Source organism: Desmodus rotundus, chromosome 5 (assembly GCF_022682495.2).
Source record: "Desmodus rotundus isolate HL8 chromosome 5, HLdesRot8A.1, whole genome shotgun sequence".
NCBI classification, from domain to species: Eukaryota; Metazoa; Chordata; class Mammalia; order Chiroptera; family Phyllostomidae; genus Desmodus; species Desmodus rotundus.
Genome location: NC_071391.1, coordinates 159,195,461 through 159,216,134, shown reverse-complemented (window position 1 = coordinate 159,216,134; position 20,674 = coordinate 159,195,461). Strand labels below are relative to the sequence as shown.

The 20,674-nt window shown below is 39.3% G+C and overlaps 1 protein-coding gene across 1 annotated transcript in view; it reads left to right on the top strand.

Annotated features, from left to right (window-relative positions):
- The first annotated feature begins 14,333 nt into the window (after nt 1-14,333).
- Nucleotides 14,334-20,674, top strand: part of VSNL1 (visinin like 1) — an 84,597-nt gene continuing 78,256 nt past the window's right edge. Inside the window, exon 1 of the mRNA XM_024552480.4 lies at nt 14,334-14,650. The gene's annotated coding sequence lies outside the window, so the exon portion shown is untranslated. The remainder of the gene's footprint in view (nt 14,651-20,674) is intronic.

Below are 20,674 nucleotides of genomic sequence, written 5' to 3'. Positions count from 1 at the left end.
AACAGAGAACTGAGGGGATCCGTCTCCGGTTTTGCCGAAGTTCTAGCAGTCTTTTAGCGCGCGCAAAGAAATGCTTCCGCTCGCCAGGGAGACCCCGCCCACGCCCCTGACACGCCCTTCGAGGCCGGGCCTCAGCCTCAGCTATATAGTCAGCCCGGGCGACCACGCCCCCTCTACGCCCCGCATTTAGCCCCGCCTCTGCCCAGACCACGCCCCTCCTTCGCCCCCACCCACCCCATCCCGGTGAGCTCCAGGCTGTTTCCCTCAAAGCTCCGAGTCCCCGCGGCCGTTACAATGGTTATTTTTAGCGCCTCCTGCTTATGCCAGGACTGAGGCTGGTCTAAATATTTTCTTCCCTCTGTCAGAATTAAGAAGAAAAGTCAGTATCTCTATTATCTTTCTAATTTGTGAAGGAAAACGGCTTTATTTTTTAAAATTCTGAAATTCTTCATATCACTTCATAAATTATGTAAATGTTGACCGCTATGCTGTACACCTGAAACTAATAAAAAACCCGAGACTGTCAACTGTAATTGAAAAGACTTTTAAATTAAATTAAGAAAAAAGTGAAAAAAATTCTGAAAGGCTGTGTTTTCCTCAGAAGTGGCTTCCCCCCAGTTGCTGCCAGCGTCCTGTCCAGTAACACCTTGCGGAGGCATGAGCACCAGACCCAGTCCCTCTGCGTGTGGAAAACCCTTTTAAAATGCTGTTAATCGTCTCAGCGGCCCTTCAAATCTGATTTCCACTTTACCAATAGAGTGTGCTTTGGGAGAAGAAGGCACTGGTCCTTAGCATTCTTTCCTGAAGCAGTATTTCAGGGGAAAGTGGGGGAAAATTATCATCCGGAAGATCATTAATCTTCACTTTAAGACTGTAGAAAAACAGTTTTCCTATCTGCTGCGGGGTTTCTTTCTCTGGTATTGTGGATAAAATTACCTAAAGATAAAATTACATGTTTCAACTACTCCACTTCTTGGAAACATAAATAATAGCATAGTTCTGACCCACACCTATTAAATGTTGTGAATGCTATTTTTCTTTTTCTTCAATAATTTCCTAAAATAATGTATTAATAATTTCAGTTCATTCTGATTTCTGTCAGCTCCATAGTCATAAAGGGATTATCAAAAGATTTATTATTACAAGAAACATGTCACTACCACTCCGTAATCAGAAACCTCAGTCCGCTGGACGATGGTTTCGAAGTCGGCTCCTTCTATGTTCCCTGGTAAAACATGAATAAGAACTACAATCATGTGCAGCAGGAACCCCAACGTCAGAACTCAGGGGGGCACTAGGGCAAGATGTAGCTGGCTGACCAGCCTCCTGTGTTATAAACGCCCTGAGCTACACTGAGATTCCAGCTCCGGGCATGTGCTATCACTTCAGCTTTTAAATTCCTCCGGAGAAAGGTGTGCTTCCGTTTGCAGGAAGCCTTGCAGTTCGAGTGCGCCATCAACACCGTAAATACCAAAGTGGCGGTGGGGGTTCAGGGGCAACGCCCGCGACTTCTGGAAGGGCTGCTTCCATGGATCTTCAACCCCATCGCTTTTTGATCTCAGAGTCTCCGCCGTGCTGCGTGCGTTCCATCCGGAGGCAGCCTCTCCTCTGTCTTTCTGTCTGACCAGCCGGGCAGGACTGACTTGCCACAGCCATGGGAGGTGGAATTGGTGCCCCTGCCCAGTGTGAGCAACAAGCTTTCTGTCTGTCACGTGAACGCTGGAGCTTTGTGGGTCGAGATCGATCTGTAACTTAGTGTTTGAGTGTTTGGCTACAAAGTTCTTCGAAGTTCATCTCCAGGCTGGGTTTTGTTTTGTTTTTTTTTTTCATCTTCTGTGTCTATTTCCACCACACCACATGCTCTCCCGCAGCACTGAAATTCTCCCCATTCCTTCAATACACAAAGCCCTTTCAGAATTCCGGTCTTCGGTACATGCGGGCTCATCTGACTAAAGTTGAAAAACAGGACCTAGGCAGCCTTGGGAGAGTGAGGTTTTGCGAAGAAAATAAAAATTGACCGTAGACCCAGCAATATCAAACTCTGCTTCCTCAGAGGCAAAGGAAGTGCGGAAATGGCTCTAGCGTTGGACTGAGAGGTACATGCAAAGATGAACCAACCGAAGACGCCATTGATCCAAGGGGCCTGGCTAGAGGAAGAGCTAGCCTGTTGGGATGAAAAACAAGCAGGGTCTGGAAGAAACTAAGTGATATTTTTAAAAACTAAATCTAAACGGAGATGACACTACAGTAAGTAACTTGCAATGCCTGTCCTGAATGTAATATGTGCCCCAGAATTTCTCTAATTGTAAGGGACTGGTTTGGTACGCCCTTCGTCACTGAATTCAGCGTGTTCGTAGGATCCATCGATAGGAGAACTGATGATTACAAACAAACGTAACCAAGGCCATGACCCCCTTGGTCAGCTTTTTGAAGGAGTTCTGCAGAAAGAGAGCCAAGAACATAGAAAGTGGGGAAGGAAGACAGCAGTGGGGCCTACGGAGAGGTCATTGGTTGTCCCTTGACAGTGCTTTGTCACACAATTCTATTAAAAAACAATCTTTTTCCTAATTTTTGAAATAGTTTCTCACAGATAACTATGCCTCAGGAGGAAAAATATAGGATGAACACACATGTATAGTTTTGTAATATAATCTGACACATAGTCATTATACACATGTCATGATTTGTTGTCTTACCTAGTACTTGATCATGAATAGAAAGGAAAGGAAGTTACAAAATATCACATACTTTGCAACTTTGCCCGGGGCCAATCAAGCTAATCACCCACTTATTATAGTTTCACATCAGCTTCCAAAACTTAAACCCAGATCTCTGGAGACCACTCCAAATATAGAGGAGACTTTCTCAAAAGTTATCTAGTGCAGAACTTGGACAATAACCGGAATAAAAACAGATACAGAATATGGGCTGCTTGGTTACAGTTACAATGCCATCTATAATAAAGTATTGAAATAAGGCAGGGGGCGGGGCTTGGAATATAATGCTAGTTAAGCAGGGACAGAACCACAGGAAGCATGGTTGAGCTAAAGATCCTCTTCCTTTTATGTGAAAAACTAAAAGAGAACAAGGAGGAGGAGAGGTACAAGCACTGTGACCATGCATTTCAAAGCTCTGTGAATTAGAATATTTTTAAAATGTGTCTTCTTCAATATAAAAAAATAAATCAAATTATTAGAAATAGAATTTTAGTTTAATATGCTCTGTGACCATCCAACTTTTATAATATAAAAAAAATTAAAAAGGCACAGAGGTTTTCTTCTTTGTTTTTTTTTTCCTTATAGAATCTCTGATAGGTGAAAAAAAACCACAAAACAACTTATTTCAGTTCAAACAATATTTAGTACAGCCTATATTGTGATCAACATTGTACTGGGTGCCATGCTCTTCTGATGCACAGGCTTTGTAGTCAGGAGCACTTAAATAGATATGTGTCTCTCTGTTGAACAGGAATGGAAAGGAATAAAACAATTAGAATGATTTTTTTAAAAATTGTTATTGAATTTATTTGGGGTGGCCTTAGTTAATAAAATTATATAGGTTTCAGGTGTACAATTCTATAGTACATGATCTATATACAAGTATTATATTGTGTGTTTGCCACCCCAAGTCAAATCTCATTCCATCACCATTTATCCCCACCTTACCCTCGTCTACCTCCTCCCAACCCCCTTTCCAGGATTCAGAAAATAGATATTCTGTTGATAAAGGTGGGGTGGTGGAAAAGTTGGACTTGTTTGAGAATATATTATAAAAATAAAGGTGAGAAGATTGTATGTAGATATATTGCATTCAAGAAATTGCTAGACTTTTTATGGCACTAGACTGAGCTGAAAAAACAAAAATGAAGCTCACCAGTGGGTAAGGACTATAAATAGATTTTATCTTAGCATACGTATTAAAATGAATTGGTATGTTTGTGAAGGACAGAAATATCAGAACTGCATACTCCCAGCAACTTTTTGCTGCTGTTATTTTTGTCCTAAATATACATGGTATGAGCAAAATGATATAATTTATATTCTATGCTACTTATATTATTATCACATGATACCTATCAATTCTATGTGGACATAGAAACCTCTTAATTCTCAGTGAAATTAAACTTCATCTCTTATTAGCATGGTTGGCTTGGCTTTAAAAAAATGATTTCAGTGTGTGATTACTGCTTTCATATAGTCTGATTTGGAGAGTATTGCAAGCTGGCAGAATATTTTTGTGGGGGTGTGTGTCATCACCAAAATGCTTTTAAGTGGTAACTCCTTGAAGATATTTCATTTATTGCTTAATGTAGTAAGTTTTTATTTTCTGATCTCAGAATTAATTCCACAAAAATTAGTTTGAGTTAGTGGGTTTCACTGCTACCTGAATATAGACAATCACTCTCAAAGTAAGAAAATGTTTGACTTTGCCTTAGAAAATATAAATGGAAAAACTATTTAAACTTTTACAAAGGCCTTAGAAAGCTGTGGTCAGGTCCATAGCTATCAAATGAAGAGCTAGAGAAAAAGTGAAAATGAAGTCTAGTACAACCTTCCTTTGTCAGTAGCAAAAAAAAAAAAAAAAAGACAACCGCATAAATAAATAAATAATATAAACATATTTCTTGGCTTGCAAATGATTACACTGGTTGCCAAAAGAAGGTTCAGTTCCAGTGTCTAACGCCAATTGTAAAAACTTTTGCCATCAAATAAACCTGGGAATCCTTCTGTCCAGTCTAATCTCCTCTTTCATTCATAAATCCAGTCACATGGTCTTCATGAAAATTAACCCAAACACTAAGTCTCTTCTTGCTTTATAATATATTCCTCCATATCTGGTACAAACCTATGCTGAATAATAAAAATATAATCACTGGCTGGAAAATGTTAAATTTATCTTTAAAATCAGGATAAGAACATTATTTGCCACTGTTGGGGGTTTTGTAAATGGAGAATTATCCATCACACCCACTATACCAATTTTGAAATAGTATCATAATTAAGTTATAAAAATAATCTTCCCAATTATCAGAACTCTCAACTGAATTTTAATTCTCCTAGATTGTAAAAGCATTGGAAAACAATCCACTGAGAATAAAAACTAAAGAGAAAGAGGGAATTATCATCCAAATAAATGCTGAGCTCTATTTTGAATTAGGAACTTGGCATTTTGAATGATTCAAAGTAAAAGTGTAAGACAGATTCTGTACTAAGTAGCTTTACAATATAGTTGGATATTAAAAATCTAGAAGGAGAACTAAGTGTCATGGTGATATTTCATTTATTATTCTATTCATCTTAAGCATCTTAAATCTACTGGTAATTGAAAAGAAGGAAAGACCACTTAGAAAAGTAGGAGAGGTTATAGCTATCCAAATTTAGCAATGCACTGTCATCTGACTCTTTGGTAAAAATCTACCAATCCATGGTAAAACTCCTCATTTGGGGGTACAAATTTGGGTGGGATTCTAGGAATACTACAGACTAGAGATTTCAGGGTCACCTTGGTCTGGAAATGCTCGTAGTGAGACAGGAGGTCTTTGAGAAGATCTTGTCCTGCACAGACTTGGTTAAAGAATTCTCTTCTACTCTAACTTGAGACCTAGGATCTGGTCAGAAATCCTACCACAGCCTGTTACTTGCCCCAGCCCTAGTTCCCTCCACACAAGAGCTTTGCCATAACCCCCAAAGAGTACAGTTTTGCCCTCTATGAAGGAAAAAGGTTTTGTCATTAAATCAGAAGAGATTTGTGTTTGGCATCTTTCCACTCATGTATACCATTTGAATAAAATGCACCACCAAAAACAACTGTGATCCTTCCTACAGGAAGGACCAAAAAGAAATACTCAGAGGAGGAAGAAAAAATTACACTCACCTGAAAGCATCAGGGACATTGTGTTTTATCTGCCTTAATGTTTCTGGATAAGGGTTTCTTAATTAGTTTTAAAGTGACCCTACAAGTTATTTTATCAACTGCTAGAGAGGTACACCCTCATAAGATGAACACAGGCATTTTCTAAAGATACAAATAGAATTACAGTATTCTTTCCTCTAGACCAAAGTGACAAATTATTCACACAGTGCATGTTTTAAATAATATAATTAATGGCCATTCTCTTAGATTAATAGATTTATTAGCTCCTAAAGAAAAACAGCTTCAATTTCTTTAAAAGTCTTTTGAAAGGTCTGTTTTTACAAATGTATGTTGAATCCATAAAAACCAAAGAGTACATTTTAGCTCTTTCAAAACTGACCTTCATCCACTGGATTCAAAATACTTTCAAAATAACCAGAATCTCAAGTTTCAATTACTTATTTTCCAAGTAGTACAATGATGTATGAAAATGTTAATGTTTCCAGATAGCAGGATTTTAATAGAATGTGGCCTTTATAGATTTAATCTTGGGGCTGTATCTATTTGTGAATGACCCTGAAGGATATAATGACAGTAATATGTCATTTGGCTAAAGAACAAATGTGCATTTTATAATTCTATGAGGCTGGTGCTTGCAATTGATAACTAAATTAGTATAAGTCTAGTCAACTGATAACCTTAATGTGTACAGCTCAATGTAGCTTTGTTGATATTATTTAATTTATTATCTTATTTAAAACACTATAAGTAGGTAATTATGGCCATACCAACAAAGCAATTTAATTCTACGGTAATATTGGAGAATCAGGAAGGTCCTAGGACACATCCCTCATGAATATTAAGGGTCTACAATACAGTTAAAAATACAATTAATATGTTATGTATCCTTATTTTTTATCCAGTCCACAATCAGAATCAATAAGGTCTATGGTCAATGAATATTTTCAAAAACATTATATGTGCTGTGAACTTAAAATTTCTTTAAAAAGTAAAAACTCATTTTTAAAAACATTATATTGACAGTGTTATATAATTCTAATTTCAAAATATTGTTTAACAGTGTTACTAATACTCACTTTTATTAGAACATCTATAAACTAGCCTAGGAAATCTTAAACAGAATTTGTATTACTTCTGGCACTGGCACTGTGATCAGTGTAGCTAATCTGATTTTCATGAGCAACAATATTAAAAGTCTCTAAGGAAATTATTTTAAATGAATTCAAAACCAAAACCATGAATTTAATTTAGTTTTCAATTGGAAGAAACTGGTTTAATATCATCTTACATGCAAATTAACACTATTAACTTACTATCCAGAATTTTATGGATGTCTAATATCTTGAATTATTGAACTACAAAACCCCACTTTTAGGTAGAGTTTCAATCTTTCTCAGTTTATCAATAAGGACATCAAGTCATGAAAAGAACTTAATTTGCTCAAGACCACATCTAAGAAGTAGCAAAGTTGGTTCTTAATTCAAAGTCCAGTCATTTTTACATTAAAAAAATGGAGGGGTGCATTTGTAAAAAAGAAAACTATCTTTTTGTTATCTCACTACCATAATATTCCTTATTAAAAACCTAATTGCCAAATGCTGTATTTAAGTGCAATTGTCCTCTGTATTAATTTCCTAGGGCTGCTGTAACAAGATACTACAGAATGGGTGGCTTAAAACAACAACAAAAGATTATTTTCCTACAGTTCTGGAGGCCAGAAGTCTGAAATCAAGGTGTCATTGGGCCTGTTTCCTTTAGGAGACTCTGAGGAAGAATCTGCTCCATGTGCTACAGGTGGTAGCTGGAAATCCCTGACATTCTTTGGTTTGTGCAGTAACTCCAGTTTCTGCCTCCATAGTCACCTGGTATTCTCCTGTGTGTGTTTCTCTCTGTCTCTCTGTCCTTCCTTTTCCTGTAAAAACACCCGTTGTTTTGGATGTAGGACCCACTCTAACCCATTATGGATTCTCTTAACCTGCAAAGAACCTTTTTCCAAATAAGGTCACAGTCTCAGGTTCTGGATGGACATGAATTTTTGAGGTGATGCTATTTAACCTAGTACACCTTCTTACCTAAATAGTGATTTTTAAAAAAACAGTTAAGCATTTTTTTCTATCCTGAGTTAACTTACTCTTCTTTGACTTATAGATTAAAAAATATATATATTAATATTTTATGGATCATTAAAAAGGATTTTGAATTTCAAGTCATTACTGCTTTCTCAATCACTGACCAGATCCAAACAATTTCAAAATTATGACTCGCTTTCCTATGATTCCAATTTTATCTTGTTAGATATGATATTTAATTTTTCTGGTGCTTGATTTCCTCAACAGAAAAATTAAGCTACTAGTAATTAAATGACCCACTTCACAGGCTATTGTGAATACTAGATGGAGAATACTATAAGTATATTTAATATTATAAGAATATTGAAGAGCATTATGCCTTAAGAAAATCAAAGATGTTATTTTTAATTATAACAACTTTAGTTGTGCTAAATGAGAGTTGCAAAGTTCTGGGTATATGACATCAACTCATTAACATTTGCACAACTGAAGCTGTAGATTTAGCTTAGTAGTCATCATCTCCTTTGGGATCCCTTTCATAGTCAAGGTTCATTCTTCCACAAATACTCTCTCATAACTTTGTGCTTAGAATAGAATTTAGAATTTATCAAACTGTTTTGTAATTATGTATTTGCTCATACATCTCCTGCAACAGACTGAAAACCTTTTATAGGCAAAGCTATGTCTTATTAACCTTTGAACCTTCATTCTCTAGCATTAGATAGTCAATAAATATTTGCTGGATAAGGACAATAGTAATGGCTTGCTATGCTCAGTTCATTTTTTTTATGGTATAATAAGGGAAACTATTTATTCATCATTAATTTGGTTTTTTTTTTAAAAACGCTCACAATAGACTGCCTCTTCCAGATTAATACAGAAACAGAAGAGCAATGATTGATATATTGTGCATCAAATTACTCATGAAAATACAAAAAAAAGACAAAACAATGTCACTAACATTGTAAACTAAAGCTAAGGAAATTTAATAGATAAATTTGAGGGCAATTTCAACTTGAATTGTAAAATGGGTTATAATAGTACCTATTTCATACAAAATAGGGTTGTACAACATTTATCTTGCATAGGTATATTAGGTGGATAAAAACATAGTAATTTATAGAGGGAAAATCATAATATTAATTGGAACGAGGTGAGGAGGAAAAATTGAGGCCAACTGAAGGAGTCATTGGGAGATATTACTAATACATACATTGCCTCAATTTCCTACTCTGAAGTGAAATGGATTTTACCAGTACCTATTTTACACATAAATAGGATTGTATACTTTTTGGTACAAAGTAGTTGCTCAACAGGTATTACATAAATGAATAATGAATGAAATCAAAAGGAATTCAACTTGTATCTATTACTAAACCACCACCATTAATTACTTGAGCAGTTATTTTCTTCTTTTTAAAAAATCAGTCCTGGCTGGTGTGGCTCAGTAGATTATGTGCCGGCCTGTGAACCAAAGGGTTGCCGGTTCAATTCCCAGTCAGGGCACATGCTTGGGTTGCAGGCCAGCTCCCCAGCAGGTGATGCAAGAGAGGCAACCACACATTGATGTTTCTCTCCCTCTCTTTCTCCCTCCCTTCCCCCTCTTTCTAAAGATAAATAAATAAAATCTTTTTAAAAAATAAAATACAATCCACCCTCCTAGAGACTATAACAGGGATACAAAACCTAAATTCTAAAATAAAAAATAAAAATAAATCAAAGCTCATTAGTGGTCACTATTTATCTTCTTCGACCTCCTTAGGATGGTAAAATGAACTTTACAAGAGGAATATGATAAGAACACTAAAAAATGAAGAAGTCCACTATCTCTTTCCTCCCCAGGCACTAGGTAAAAATATAACTCAATTATGAAAATCTTTTGGTGAAGTTTGTTTTTGTTGGTTGTCTCAGAGGGAGGGTAGAATTCATTCTTTTAATTTACTCTTAAATTTTATGCTAAGATTCTCTGTTGAGTTTGTGAGTTTCATTAAAAATTCAAAGGAACAATATTAAGGGAAATAGAAATTGAAGGGAGAAACAAGTCAGTAAGATCTACTTTAGGAAAGAGGGGTTTTTAAAGTCTCTGGGGGATCAGACGGTCTCCAACGTACATAAATTCTAGAATTTGAATCCATGATCCTATTTGCAACAGCTAATTGCAGCCCAAGTGAAAAATACCGCAGCCTAGCATACAGGACTACCTCAACAGTCACTGAAGAAAGGAAATAGGCTCATACATAGTCCAATTCTGCTATCATTTCAGTTGTGTCACCACTAAAAATAGTGGCAAACATTTCCAACTTCAGAGCACTGCTATGAATCTATACTTTAAACCCAAACACAGAAGAGAGAATGGAATAAAACATTTTTTGTTCTTAAGGCTGCAGACCATGCATTTGCTATGAGTGTTTCTGAGACTCCAAGAAACTTGGACAATAACTCATTCAGCAGGGACTAAAGAAACTTTTGTGGTGGATTGTTGAAACTTTGAGGGAAATTGGTGACACAGTTAAAGTGATCTTTCAAATTGAATTTAGATTCAGTCGTGGATTACAGAGATAAATCAGGAGTGGGCTGGGTGAAATGATCAACCCAGTCCATTAGAAATGGGACTTAATCCCTCTCCTGTCTGGTGTTCTCCCTCTAATTGCATGGGAATTACTCCTTCATGGTCTTGCATCTTATTACTTATTTTTAAAGAAACATGTAGAAGGAGTACAAAATTATACAATGAAACATTTTATATGTCAAAAAAACCTCTGTAAGATTTTATTCTAGGCGATAACTTCCTGTTTGACTTTAGGAGGTTATGTTATTTTGTTGTTCTATCCATATATGTTTTAAAATAGGATTAAAAATTAGGATAAACATAATTATCTTACATAATGCATCTCCTCTGTGAGGATTAATACCCTTAGCTTTTTAAAATAAGGGTGCTGTACCCATACAAGAAAATTACTATCATTATTCTTTATGAATTTAAATGAGTATAAATCAGTTTTTCCAATTCCTGTCTCTTTTCATTTTAATGATGACTTTCCAACACTTAATTTTTCTTCCAATTTCATAAATGCTCTCATGCCTTAAGTTCCACCCTTCTTGGCTCATATATTTTATACACAGCATGTCTAATAAATGTTACCATGAGCTCATAAGACAACAAGCTTAGACCTGTTTTACCACTGGCATTTTGCACTCTTACTGTGATTCTCAGTTTTCAATTGGCCAGGCCACAATTAAAGTGGATGGCAATATTAAATGAAGTCAGATACACCTAAAAAGTCATTCTTGGTTGTTGTTCTGTTTTGTTTTTTTGAATCTGGGAAGGAATGGTGTGGAAGTAAGGTGATTTCAGGTAAGAACATAAATTTGCAACCAAGGAAAGTAAAATGGCTTTCAGTTGTTTCTGGGCAAGTGAGAATTCTACCAAGTACTCCAGAAAAACCAAAACCCCCCTCCCTATAGACCTTCCTTCTCTTCCTTTCCTTTGCCCAGACTTATCCCCTCCCCTCATAAAATCTCCAGAGTGTGAACGCTGACAACGCAGAGATCTGCAGTGTTGGGGCCCAGGCTTTTAGTAATGGGACAACTGCTACAGCAGGAGGCATTCGTCAGTGACTTGGTGCGTTAATCCAGTCCCTCTGCTCCAAGGCGCAGAGCATTTCTGCTCTACTGTGATCACCAGTAACATCTGTAAATGCCCGAAGGGGAAAAGGAACACAGGGCTCCCTTATTTTTTAGTATCCCTACCACATTCCTCTCTTGAAGTGCACTCCACCATCCTAAAAGGGGCAATTGCTTTCTGTAATTTAAAGGATAACATTCCTTCCGTATCTTTTAGAATTGGCTTCCCTACTATGACTTCCCCTGCATACAAAACTCGACTAAAGGACATCTCAAAAGAAAATTTTTAACAAAAACAACATACTAGTGTTTAAAAAGGATAAGGTTATACAATAGCTGGAGATTAAAAATTAAGATTAAGATATCACATGACCCCAAACAACTCCAGTGCAAATAGAGCAAACAAATCCCTGCCTCCCCAATTTAGACAAAGCTGCTTTACCAAAGCGAACTCACCTAAATCAGATCTCCCTTACAACAGAACACAGTTTAAAAGCATCAGTGTTCATTTCTTCCTATACACGAGTTCAAATTTATCTAAAACCGAACATTGCTACAAGAGACCTCTAGGGCGCAATAAATAGGTACAGCTCTCGAAGCAGAGAAATGGCATCGTGACCCCTACAGTCAGTCGACGCAGATTGCAGTGCGGTTACTCTTCTGAAAGAAACCAGAGAGCCCAGCCTAAAATGTTTTAGTAGGAGAAATCGACAAAAGACGGGAAATTACTCCGAAACCCTAAGAGGTCTCCACCGCCAACCAAAGCAATTCATCAAGGCTGACTTTTGACCCGACTTCATGCAGAGAAACAATGAACCATCCGGGCGAGCCCCGCTGCGCAGTGCGCAATGCGGCCATGGAGCGCTGGGCTGGCGCTGCCACACTCAAAACGTGCTCGGCTGCCGCAGAGCTCCGGGGCCGCGCGCCCTGCTACGCGCGACTCCGCGCTCCGGGTTTCCGCGGCCACCAGCACCGCTCTGGAGAGCCCGCCGGGAGGGGAACCTGGGCGGGCTGCGTCTCGGAGTCCCTAGAGCGGTCTCCCCCTCTGCGCAACCTTCCCGAGGAGTCTGGCGCGAGGAAGCGCGTGCCTGCGCTCTGGGCCCGCCAGGCTGGCATTTTGCGAGAGGCCCCCGCAGCACCGCTGGAGGCCCTCACCCAGCCGGAGCTTTCGATTGCCACAGACTCATGAAGCAGAGATTCTCCTGGTCTTTGCTTAAGTATCCTTAAGTTCTTCCAAGAAGGACAGTCCAGCCTGCAGCTCTCTTCTGGCAGTGGTGGTTTGTCAGTCTAGAGCAGCGATTCTCAACAAATGTGCCTCAAGAATTTTTAAAACGTGCAATACTTATTTCGTCAGGGGCACTGACCTCTTTTCCCTTAGTTTGTCAAATCTAGAACAAACAAAAAACACAGCCAACACAATAACCTTCTGGTGTAAATGAATCAAAATTGTGCCTGTTTTTTCTCAGATTGAATATATATGTATTTAGTATGCTGCAGAATTTTAGTAATTAGTTTATTTGTGCCATGACGTGAAAAAAGTTGAAAATCACTGGTCTAGAGCCCATTTGCCATAGTAGATGCTCTTGGTGTCCTCAGAGCGTAAAGGTTAATTCAGCAATTTTCCTGGAGGTGATGAGGTGTGTGAAGCTCTGCTTAGGGGAGTGTGGATCTTTGATCTCCGCTGTGTCTCTAGAACTTCCCTCCCTTTAAAATAAAAGTCCCACCTGAATGTAAACCTCAGGAGGGCTTTTGTTCACTGCATTACCTCCAAAGCATGGAACAGTGCCTAATAGTAGGCAGGTGGTGAATAATATTTGAATGAATGAAAGTACAAACATATACCTTTGAGGAAAATGATCAGGTTGGAAACGTATGTGAGTTCTTGCTTTTCCGGGTAGGGAAGTGACCAAACATTTATTGGGCACTACTCTTTGCCAAGTCTTCTAGGCTTTGGCAGGCCAGTGGGGAGGAGGGCTGGCAACTAGCATTGTCAAGGACAAAACAAATGGCGGGGGGCGGCTTATAAGATCACTTAGTTCAAGCCCTCAACCCTGGATTCCAGGATGATTCATTCATCTCCTCTCCTTTTCCCTCCCCACCACCCGCACGCCCCCACTCAGTCCCACTAAAAGCATATTCAATAAGTGTTCATTAAGTGCATACAGGGAGCGCTTATTAAACGTTTGCCGAAGGTTAGCATGATTTGCTCCAGGGCAAGTCTGGGGCCCAGCTCCCTCCAAAGCACATTTCTCCATTGCCCTTCCGGGCCTGGACAATCCTGGGCACTGGGGCACTAGAGGGCCTGGCTCCCAGTACTCCCAGCATAAGACCCTGGGATACAATGGCCCATGCCAAGTGCCCACCATCAGGGTTCCTTCACGGGAGCCCAGGTGACGGGCTCAGCCTGCTGGGAAGGCTTCCTTCGGAGACGGGTGTTTCTGCAGTTTTCTCCTCCACCTGCAGCCTGACAAAAGCTGGGCTGGGGGCCCTAGAGGGCTGAGAGCGGCGGGAAAAGCAGGATGCACGCGCCGCATCTCTGGCCTCAGCCTTCACCCGCGGGGCTTAGTGAGCCCACGTCGCCTGCCCTCGCGCCCGTCCAGGTGCCGCTGCTCCGGTAGCCAGGCTCCCTTTTCCTATCCACTTTCCTCTTGAGTTTCTGCTAAAATCTGGAGACGTGGAATTCACCGGCGGAAACTCCGAGCCCCTCTAACTGAGCATGCGCCAGTGCCGGGCTGCTTTTGGTCACTCGCTCCCGAGTTAGCGGAGGGGCGGGGGAGGCTAAGCGGGAGGGGTGCCTGGCGAGGCGGCGGCTCGCGCGCCTGCGCACCCAGCTCCAGCGACCCCAGGTTTTCTATGGGATTCCCAATCTGCAGCAGAGACTTACCGGAGCGTGTTGCGGCTGCCGCTGGGTTTGGAAGGCGCGATCCGAGAGGGATTTAAGCAGCCTAGAGCTCCAGAGGATAAAAAAGGGCGCGAGAGAACCACGCACAGAGACAGCTTAACCGTTTGCCCGAATTAAATATATATAAAGAACTGTTGAGTGTTGTCATTTTCGTTAGGTGACCGTGCACAGCGCTATAACTGTAAGTAGAAAAAACAATATTCGTTGCATTCTGCATGTTTAGTGCAGCCAGCTCTCTGGGAGATGCTTTGGTTATTGTCACATACTTTGCTTTGCATTTAGACGCGTCTACATGCATGGTGACAGTTGCCTTGGTTAGTACTGGCCGTCTGAATGTGCTGTTACTCCATGGGGGACTTTTTGGAATAATGGGGTGGGGGAAGGGGGAGTGTTTATATTCGGTGTGTTTAGGGTGGGAAGGAGTTGTCTTCGGCTAGATTTAAGAAAGGTGAAGCAGAGGTGAGTTTGTAGTTAAAGCCTATAAATAGGAGGATTTCCTTACAGATATTTAAGTAACTAATCGACCGATTGTGAAGTTTTCCGGTTGCTGATAAAACTACTGAGCGGTTGCAGTCAAGTAGCAACCTGTCATTCGTAGGGTTGGTGCAGCGTTTTTCTCACCGTGGAATAGCCGTGAAGGTGTTTGCTAAGTAAACCTGAGCGGACGAGATGGTGTGGAGCGCAGGGTTGGTTTCCGAGCGGGATGTTAGTGTTTAGAACCACGCAGCTCGACGCAAATTAAGCACATTTCTTTCAGTATTTAAAAACAAGTGGATAATGTTTCCTTTTTGATTTTTCGTCACGATGGTGAGTGGGCAGAAGAGAGACAGATGTTCCACCGCACAGTCAGCCGTCTATTTTGAACAGAGTCTGAGACACAGAGCGGCTGAATGGGGAGTCAGACCCAAACTAGTAACCTGCCTTTGCACCCCGTGTTCGCATTCCGGAATGCGGGGTTGGGAAATGTGAACCCAGTCGTGTTACATTCAGTAGTGTTTCTTTAAAAGAGGAAAGGTCGTGCGTGCGTGTGTGTGTGTGTGTGTGTGTGTGTGTGTGTGTTGAGATAGATTGTTCCTTCCCAGAAACGGGGGAAGGGTCTTTGCAAGGTCAACCCCCCTGTGGAAATCTGAGGCGCTGGTGAATGAGGGGCAGTGGGGGGCGCTGGCAGAGGAAACGGTGATGCTCCTGCAAGTGCTCTTCGCAGCACCGCACGGATCGGTGCCCGGTGAGACGCAAGAGTGGGAATCCATTTTTCTAGAGTTGCTCTCCTGTCCATATTTTGGAGACTAAAATGAAATGGAAATGCAATGGGTGTAGAATACAAGTATATACTATCTGTGTTTCACATCCCACTTTAAGACAAAGACGAGCAAGGGAAATGTATTTCTACTTATTATTATTATTTTAATTTTTAAAATTTCAGGTTAAGTCAAATTAAAAAGGAAACTCTCATGAAAACACATTTTATCTCCACTACCATCTCAAGTGCCTACATGTGTGAGTGAGTGGTGGTGGTGTGTATGGGGGGCAAGCGATTCTGCATCACTGAACATGTTACCCATGAGTGCACGCACTTTAAGCTTGGGTGTTTAATAACCCCAGAAAATGCTGCACTGAAGCAGGTTGGCAGAATGGAATGAGGCAGGCAGAACAGGGAGGAAAGAGCGTGGCCAGTGTGTGCTGGATGGCCACACAAAAAAAAGGCAGATCCAATTTCTGGGATGAAATGAAATAAAATTTTCCCAAAATAGGGCAGCTCATTATAGGGCTCTTTTCCCTTTGGCTAGTCCAACTATTTAGAACCTACTCAAAGGAATTTATAATTTATTTAAATGGATGAAATTTAAATAGAAAATTTGAGAATATCCTCTCCTTGGAAACCCAAAGTATAAATTATACTGCCTTCCCTGTTCCTCCCTTCCTTAGTCAGGGCAGAAGGAGCAATCATTTGTCACAATTGAGCCATACCCCTTGTCATCACTGAGAGTTGATTCAGCTCCATGAGTAGTGCAGGTGTGCACTGTACTGATAAGTGGGTGGCGGAAGAAGACGGGGAGTCTGGTATTAAAGTTCACAGACATTTGGTCTCAGATACCCTGGTTCACAGGCTGAGAGTTATAGAGGATCACATCTGGCCCAGACCTTCAAAAGCATCTAGTCCAAATGAGGAACTGAGGCCCAGAGCCATGAGCAAGGAAAAAGCCAATTAACTTCTAGTTTGTGGAATAAACAATTAGAAAGTAATGTTGAATGGAAATGGGCCCTTCTCTCGGCACTTTTAGCATTCTCAGTGACATTGCTGAATTCTTCAAATACATAATTCTTTGCTCCCAAAACATCTTTTGAGAGGGTCCCAAGGGTTCATTTTCACACCATAAGACTTCTCTGCCTCTCCTTACTTGTAAGGCCTTTTTATTTTATTTCTATTGCCCCTCACCTCTAATAGGCCCAGCTCTTTAGACATTTAATCTGGCCTTCCTGGCCTCTTCTGTACCTTAGTTAATTTCTTCAGAATCTTTGGAGTGTTTTGAAAGAGCAGGCAAACCAGTCCAGTCTTCGGCTCCTGTTTGAGGACTGTCCAGCCCCATCTCCATCCCCTCCCTGCTGTGTTCCCAGAACTGTTCAGAGAACCCTGCCTTCAGAGACACTGCAGGCCCTGTGCTCATTCTTCAACCTTCTTGCCTCCTCCTGATCTGCTGCAGCTACAGGCAGTAGGACATTGTGGAGTGAGGAAGCTGCAGTGTAAACACACCGTGGGCTCTGCCAGCTCTCCTCTGCCTCCTAGAAGGCAGAATCCAAATCCAAGATGCCTGTCTCTGACCTTCCTGGAAATCTTCTAGATGAAGCCACCTTCAGAGAAGGGGAGGGGTGGGGGGACAAGAAGATTGAGAGAAGAGTGTTTGACTGGCTCAATCTGACCAGACCCTATAGAGAGGCCAGCAGTGCAGCTTTTAAAAACCTTTACAGACTGCAAAGGGCTTGTGGGGCTCTTCTTGTACCACCCTCTTCTCTGTCTTGCTGGACAGGGACGGCAACACAGGCAAAAATTCCTGCCTGACTGACCCTTCTCTTTGCTCCTTTTTTTCTCCCTTTCCTTCACTTGCTTTCTCTATTTTACCCTTTCTTCCATAAGAATTTCCTGAGTGTCTATATAATAAAGCTCCAGACATTTTTAAAGCAACCCAGGTCTTCCTGTTCCTTCTCCAAAAGTGTAATCTCTCAGGCACTGAGAAAGATAGCCCAAACCAACCACAAATGTCCCCTTGAGGGAAATGCCAGGAATTCTTACCTTAAAAAGCTGAGGCAGTAGAAGAGCTAGAGGAAGACAGAGTCTGAGTCTGTCTCATTTGAGAGAGTAGCTGATACCTTTGGAAGACGTTGAGGAAGCAAGGTGATGAGTTTCTCAACAGGTTCACCATTTAACAAGTTAATTTAACTCCTCTCCTCATGGAAACCTTTACTCAATTGGAAAGAGCTCTCTCTTGCATAGTCTGTTCCTAACAACTGTTCTTGCATCACATGTCACCTGGTCTTGCTATCCCATTCTGAAAATAAGCATTCCAGGATTATTTTCTGAACACCAGGTAGCCTCTACAGACAGCAGAGACTTGTAGCTGTTAAGTGCTCTGCTTTGATTTGCTAGGCTATGGATCTTATTCTGTAACAGGCTAACTTGATTAGAAATGCTGTCCTGGGGAAGCTATAGGCTTTCTATTTGGGTTGCAAATGGTTATGGATTCCAAACATTGCTGAGAAGCTCTGTGGGAGTTGCACAGAATGACAGTATAACATTAATATCAAATGCATGGTTTCTTAATTCACAAGGGCAATATATTTTAATGTCACTCTAAAGGCCTTTTTCTTTGTATTGAGTGATTTCTATATTCCTAAGATTAGTCATTATTTAGGAATATAGAAAGGTTCTTTTTTAGAAGGAATTACATTCAGTTAATCTAAGATTGAAATTAACAATATCCATTTTAGTTGTATGTAGTAGATATAAATATATTAAATTTGCTAAAGTATCAAATGATATAGAGATAAATTAATAAATGATTGATATTTCTACTATCCCAGTGATTAATTCACATAACTAATAGAGTATATGAGCCAGAAGAGGTCCATGTAAATTACCTAGACTATCCTTCCAATATATATTTAAAAAAGTACATTAAGGAACATTTTTATCTTAAAGGTTATCTACCACATGAAAACACAGTCCACAAGAGATGAGATTTTAATGACCTTTTTCATATTTCCACAATATCTGTATAATGGCTTTTATAGTAGATACTCTATAATATTTGTCAATTAAATATTTGTTCTAACAAGAATCAGTTGTATGTACCTTGTTAATTATATCAAGAAATTAAAAAGCACATGAACAATTAACATTATTATAAATACCTGTTACTAAAAAGAAAAGCTAGACTAAAGATTATTTTATAATTTATTTTCAGTAAAAATATAAAGCACCTTTAAGAGTACTTTTTAACCCACTCATATGAACATCCTCCTTTTAGTCTCTTACTAAGTAAAACTATAAATCATTTTTACCTATTCTCTAGAATTACTAATAATTCAAAGAGGCAATGTAAACCTAGACTATCATAGCTATGTGTACCACTCATTTAGATGATGGGTCTCTTGCGCTATGGAATTATTTTAACATGTTCACAATGTGAAGGGACCAACCATAACACTACATTTCTCATGTATGGTTGGTTTCTAAAGATAACTTATGTTCTCTTAGGTGAATCAGAATAGTTTGAGTTGCTCACAGCTTGATTCACTGAGAGAGAACCTCACAAATGGGGTGCTTTAGGAACTACTTAATGAATGAAACAGAAATGGAATAGCAAATTACTGAAGAATCCTCAAAGAGGTTTGACACTTTAATAATAAGGTACCTGTGAATACATTAAAGAGATGTTCTATACCCTGATCAGCTAACTTAAGGCATGAAAGTCAGATGATTTGTTATGACTCTTATGCTCGCTCTGTATTTTTCAACTGCCTTACTTCATTGCAGATCTAACACAGATGACCTGCTGTGTAACCACCGATTTTTTATTTTTTAGAAGACAATGCGCTGTATTTCTGCCCACTTGTTGAATTATATTCAGGTGAACATATTTTCTTTCATTCTAAATTACACTCAGGACTTGGAGTACTCTCATACACCAGTGCCTTCAAGCTCAATATATCTAACAATGATTGCTGGACTTTTTATAGAAAGTAGGTCTCTCTTAATTAACAAAGATTTCATTTTTATGAAGTATTGCTCATAAAAGGCAATGTATTCACAAATCAGTTAAATTTGCCTACAATCATTATAGGTCTATAGAATGAACCCTATTTTTTTTATTCTTGCTCCTATAGGGATTTCCTGAAAATAGAAATTTGTCACTTTAAGGGTACTTTTTTCTCCTTTCTTTGGATCTTGTTTATTATCTCTTAAGCTCTGAAAGTCTATGAACTTTTGAGGAGCTTAATGTAAATAGATTTTTTGCAAATCGTTAACATGTTAAATGTGCTTTGGAGCCTAGATGAATATTTTTCTAATTCAAACAACTAGACCTTAATATTGCTGCTATTTCATATTTCAGAATGTTTACAGCAGTTAAAGATTTCTTCAAATAGTAGAATCTGGTGCTACAGGAATTTCTGGTGTTTTATATTTTGCATTGGTTTTATTAATTTATGATTAGTGTGCTTATTTCTGACTTCTTGAAATACAATCTTAAATTATCAGTGAAATGTCCCATTGGAGGTCCATTAAGCATTATCAATAAAGTTGACATGCTTATTAATGTAATATTTTATTTTTAACATAACAAATAATGCTGCACAACTCTGACTCAATTAGCAACTGCTGTTTTTTGGAATTCTTTGGCATTTGATGCTATGAGTTAGTGGAAGACTATCAATTTTGTTTATTGCAAAAGTTCATGTGTTTTTGAAATGTATTCATAAGATGCTTAGTGCTTGCTTTCTTGGTCATATGGCAAGTTTTATGAAAACTAAAAAAGACTGCAAAATAAGTTGAATTTTTTAATAAAATTGTTAGTTTTCTTTTAAATGTTTCTAAAGGTATTCTTTCCTCATAGTAACATGAAAACCACCAATTTAATCTTTCCTCATTTTTAGTTTGTGAATGGGAAAATTCCTCAGCCCTTACCAGTGTTTCAGCTGGCTCAGAAGA